The sequence below is a fragment of the Anopheles stephensi genome, chromosome 2 (genome assembly GCF_013141755.1).
Source record: "Anopheles stephensi strain Indian chromosome 2, UCI_ANSTEP_V1.0, whole genome shotgun sequence".
NCBI classification, from domain to species: domain Eukaryota; kingdom Metazoa; phylum Arthropoda; class Insecta; order Diptera; family Culicidae; genus Anopheles; species Anopheles stephensi.
Genome location: NC_050202.1, coordinates 86,998,763 through 87,004,762, shown reverse-complemented (window position 1 = coordinate 87,004,762; position 6,000 = coordinate 86,998,763).

Below are 6,000 nucleotides of genomic sequence, written 5' to 3'. Positions count from 1 at the left end.
TGTGTCTTTTTTTTGCTTCCTTTCACCGTATCGTGGTGAAGAAAAATTTCTTCCGTCCAGTTCCGTCCAGCGGAGCTTGTTGTCTGTGTGTGCGTGTCTCTAGCTTTTTTTTTTGGTTGCCATGAAGTAAACGAACTCTTTTTCGTCGTGATCATTTCCATTTCACTACAGGGAAACGGTCTTAATGGTGTGCGTACGATCCCATTGCGTGTACTGCCTTTTTTCGTCCATTTTCCAATTCCCGGGCGGCTTACGCCATTAACCCGTTCGCGATTTCTTTCGTGCGGAACGCGGAGGATGCGGATGTGGAAGGGAGAAGTTGAGGCACGGGAAAAATGTTTCTTAACTGTCCAGTTCAGCTTCTTCGTCCTGGGAGAGGAAGCGAGATTTGCTTTGGACCGTAAGTATAGTTACACAGCAACAGTCGGTGTAGAACGAATGGTTTCTTATTTGAAATTTTTTGAAGTGAAATATAGTTTTCAATTCACATTTTAATGTGTTAAAACCCAATAACAATTAATTTATTTTATAGTAGTTTATATATTACATTGCAATAGCAGTAATCCTCGCGGTTTCAATCAATTCAAGATTTAACATCTTTCGTCCTGTTGTAAGACATGGCATAGTGCAAGCATTCAACGCTACTCACACGTAAGTAATGAGTTCAATCCTCGAATCGACCGACTACAAAGGTAAAATAGTAATTGTGTTATTATCCTTCTTCTACTTCACCCTCTTCCAACTCTTTTCCCGAAACATTTCAATCCACTCTTCCTCGCGCCTTCCCTGCATCCCTCGCTGCTCACTCACCTCTCGCCCTTTCCTAAGCGCTTCCAAATTCCACGTCCTTCACGACGCGCGCGCTCCTCATCCCATATTCCGTTCGCTTTTTTGGACACACAACAATCTTGCTGGCCCAACCCTTTCTCGCTGTTAAAGACAGAGAAGAACGTTGATGCCCCTCAACACACGCACACGCATCTCTTGTATCTTCTCTCACACACACGCACTCTCTCATCCCTTTTTTATCATTTGTTGGTGAATTTCCCAACGGAAGAAAAAAAAAAGAAGTTCCATCCGTGCCGTGATTCTAATACCATACTCCGAGGGCCCGGGTAACCGGCGAGCGGGAAAATTGAACGAGGTATTCTCGGACATGCTGGCATACATACACACGCACGCACACACATGCACGGTGGCCATTTCGAGCCAAAAGTCAGACGAAGGACTCACGCCGGGCCAACGGTGTAACGAATTCAAATCACGTTGCAAGTATAATTCGTTCCATCGTAAGCTGGACAGAATTAACAGAATTTCAATCCGTAACAAGGGTTTTATTTATGCTCGCGCATAAAGTACAACTGTTTCACGTTTCTTAAAATGGTTGTTCATATTCTGGCCAGAAACTATTCTTATACAATTGGAAACATTATCAAACTTTATTCTCTCTAAGGCTATGCCTTCATTCTGTGTTCGCATTTACTTTCACTTTCACCCAAGCGTACCCTGTGATAGTGTACGGTTAAAACATTCCAAAAATGTTCCAACGTCTTCACCTCTTGCGTGCCCCGCTTTTCCTGCTGGAAGGCACAATTTTCCTTCGAACCGGGCATCAGAAAACCCCCTGTGGCGTTTTTCAAAGCATTCAATCCTTTGTTTTAGAACGTCCACTCGACTCGGTCGCGTTCCTATCGAGCCACCTAGCCACATAACAAGGGATGGTAGTAGCCACACACGCACACGACTTTGCCACGACGGTACATACGAATACACGACAAAACCATCGAATCGTTCGAGTGCCTCCTCGTGGAAAACCCTCCTATCGGACGTACGCGTACGAGCACATACTCCCTTTGAGTCACCCACGTGTGCCTTGTTTGATATTCTACACCACCCTCCCTATCACCGCCTCACGACCACAGCTCCGATTCGTTTGGTTCATTACAAATTCCAGCTTCTTTTAAAGATCTTCATCAAAATGCTTATTTTCGATACCGTCCGACCCGTTCGTTCGACTCCGATCCCCGTGTTGGCCACTGTCCGCCGCCGTTGTCTCTTGATGCGGTGTTTTCCCAGTCCAACGCTATGTTTATCTATGCTCCGGCGATTGTCCCCGCCCGTTCGAACCATCGCTGCGAAAACCGTCGTGGGCTTCGTATGTGACATGGCGCAATAACGAAGGCACTTTGATTAATTTCTCCCTCGGTCGCCGCGCACGGTTCAGTGAAGCAAAAGGGGTAAGAGAGGGTAAGGGAGAGGGGTAGAGGGGGAAAGGGGAAGCCGTAATTTGCTGGACGGTAATGGTAATTTTTGATCGTGGTAAAAGGCGCCTGTATGTATGCAGGAGAGGTCGAATACCTCTCGACAAAGTTCGGCGGAATTCCGTGCATGTCTTTTACAGTGAGATTTTTTTATTAGAAAATTACATAAAATTATCAGTGGGTAAAAATGTGTCCGAAAATGATTAAATACTCACAAAACATAATAAATATAAAAAATATTGTATATCGGGTTTAAAAATCAAATAAAATGTAAATTTAACAGAAATATTAATGAAGGGAATCATAAAACAGAAGCCAACAAACAACATTTGGAAGTAACAGGCAGTGAGTTCTAAGCGAATCCTACGTTGACGAAAGGATTGTTTATGGTTTTTAAGAACTAAATAAAACATTCACTAAGCAATAATAAATATCAAATTGAGATGTTCATGATGTTCAAGGTTTATAACTTGTAAGCAAGGACCATGGAACGCTTCTATCTCTCAAACCCCATTAAAGGACCTCATAGAAGATATTTAAACTCTACTTAGTGTACTTAGTTTTCCTTCGTACCTATTCCAGACCATCCATAAAATACTATTAATCATCTTACACATCCTTTACAGACTGTTTCATCGAATAAGAACCAAATAAAATGAAATCAAAATTGAAATCCGTTTCTGCCCGATTTCCAACCTCCGAGACCACGGGGCCAACTTTATCGTCAAGAAACTTGCTCAAAATATGAATCTGCCCAACTTGAGGTTAGTGAGTACGCTTTTCACGCCCCATTCCCGGTACCGGTCGGCCGTGGAAAACCTTCCTTGGCGTACAAAACTTTGGACCTTTAGCTGCCCCGTTCTAGTCCACGGTCAAGCGAAAGGTACGGAGGATAAGGTTCGTTTTTGGATACTTTCTCTCCGTTTTCTGTTCGAGCATGTAAAATCTTTAAACAGATTTATGACGCTTTGCTTATCCTTTTTACTGATTTGCGAGGTGTGATTCTCGCGTTGTGGAAGGTGTTGAAGTTTAAAACATCTTTCTTTATCCCGTGAGGTTGTTTGTTATGAGGAACAACACTTTTCAGTCAAAAATACATTACAAGAAAATTAATTGTAACAAGTCACTGAAAACAAATAAAAACAAGGATTTGTGTGACTTCCTCCAAGAAATTGTAATTACAGCCCCACTTTCTTTCATCTTTTAACTTCCTTTTTTTTAAGTGCACCGGACACACGCTTCACTGAAGGATAGCTCAATTGAAGAGTTATTTTGATAACGTCTCGAACAAAAAAAAAAGGAAGCTTAATCAAACAAATGCTAGCTATCAAGCTGACAAACACAAAGAAACACGCCTTCCGCCACCAATCCTTTGATTAAGTAAGTTTTAGATTTTTTTTTCTCACCCGTTTTCTTTCTATTTTCCCTTCTTTGTTTCAACTTCTTCTGAAACTTCATGTAAAACTCATTTTCAGTTATGCTAGGTTGATTTTCTCCTTGCTGTGCTGATTGACTGGCGAAACTTTTATTATTGACACTTTTAGTTCGAGTTGGTTTACCTGCTCTATTTCCTTTTTGAAGCTGACTTTCATCTATTTATGACTGTTTTTTGTTCTCTTCCTTCGTTTTTTAAGCTCATTTAAACAAATGCTTTATAGTTTAATGACCTTTCAGATCGAAACTTCCCTGATGGTTTATGGACAATAATTAAGGATAAAAAAAACATCGTTCGATGAAAATAAGGAACAAACTCTTCCTAAATCATTCCACAGAAACAGACAGACAGACACAACCAGCCAGTCGATCCTTGCAATGATATTAAAATACATAAAACATTTCAAGCGACGTAAGTATGTAAAACACGGCACACAGCAAACACACAACATGTCGACGTGCCTAACCCAAACTCCAAATACTCTGCTCTCGCTGTCCACGGCCTCTGCCAGAAAGGGGTGAACCGAAGACATAAGCCATGGAAAAGCAGTTCCAATCGGTAGAGTTTCCCTACCGCGCTGCTAATATTATCATTGCCACTATATCGACTCGCCACTCGACGACGATCGCACTGTACATAATGATAGGAAGAAGAAAAGTATAAAAAATTAACAGAAACGGCCTCTCCCTACTTTTGTGTCTTGTGCAGCAACAGCAGAAGAATCTTCCCAGAACATCACCGAACGGGATGCTGCTAGTCAAGGACAGTCCGAAGGGGAGTTTATAGAAGACACCAACGACGACGAAAGATAGGAAAAAAAACAACTCCTCGCCACCTTCTCAAAAACCTTTGCCGCATCTCAACATCGGTCGGGGCAACCGAGCAACGAGAAATAAGTACTCGTCACCCCTTTTTTTCTCAGCCCGGCAAACCTTCTCACGGGCCACCACTGGGAGAATGTGAGATGTTGTGCGAAAACAAAACAACACGAGGAAGAGCAACAAAAAAGAAAAGAAGCAGAACGATAAGAAAAAAACCCAAACGACCTTCCTTCGAGCGTGCCGGGACACGAAAATTAGAAGCCAATTGCACAAGGAAGAAAATAAAACCGGGCGCAACGCTAACGGTGAGCAGCGGACAAAGACAACCGATGCAGATAAGACACGAGACCAGTGCAAGGAGCTGGCGAGAGGAGACAACGGAAGAAGTTAAAGACAATGGTAAAACTGCGTCGCGAGCGATCAACTGTAGCGAGGAAAAATTAATGTCTCAAAGAAAATCTGTGCGCAAGAAAATAGAATTATCCCTGATTTTCTTTTCTAGTTTCTTCTCTTTGACTTTCTTCCTTTTCTTTCTTTCTTTTAGTCTCTCCTCTTGTGTCTCATTATTTTCTTATTTCTTGTTTAATTTCTCATTTTCTTCTCTTTTCTCCACTTTTCCTTTTCATCTTCACCACTTTTAGCTCCTCTTACGAACTTTTCCCTAACGTTTTTCGCTGCTAAGGAAAAATAAGTTAAACGCTCGCTTTTAACAAAGAACAAAACTGTTCTCCTGTTCTTGTCGCTTTTCGTTTTAACAGTTACTGCTAGTAAGTCTTCTTCTCGAGCCTTGCTCAGAGTCGACTCCACCACCGGTCGCTGTTTCCTCCACTTTTTTCCTGTTCTTCCCCTCAGTGATTTATATCCTGTTTGCCAATTTTCGATGGAATATTCATCATCATCGTCGGTTTTTTTTTCTTCTTCTTTTTTCCCGATTTTTCCATCTTCTTTTCTTCCGGTTCAGTTGCTGAGCTTGCTTGTTCATTTATCTCTTGAAGATGTGATCGTGTTTTTTTTTTGTTGTTTTGTGTGAGTTGTTTCAGTTTCTCTTCGCGCAACTCCCAAAAACAGGGAGGGCTTTCGGTGTCTACCCCTTTTACGGTTGTTGCCATCTTGGTTCGTACACATCCTTCAAAGGCTGGTGAATTTGGCCGTTGGTGTGGTTAGCCGTTGCAACTCATTAACGGCATTAAACTTGGACGAAGAAGCGATTCTTGTTGATCTTTAGACATGTGGCGTGAGTTTCTTTAAAATTTGTTGTAAATGTTGCTAGGGTCTGCTTTTCTATATCATTTCTACATACTTTCCTTCATTTTAGTAGAGAGAAAAGAGAAAATAGTGGCGTTATTACAAGACTTCCATGATTTTGTCTAAATTTTCTTTAATTAAACTGGCTCCTTTCTCCACTTTCTCGCCAATTTAATTACTTTTAATTACATTCTTATGATGTTCAACTATGAAATAAAGCATTCTAACCGAAATAAAT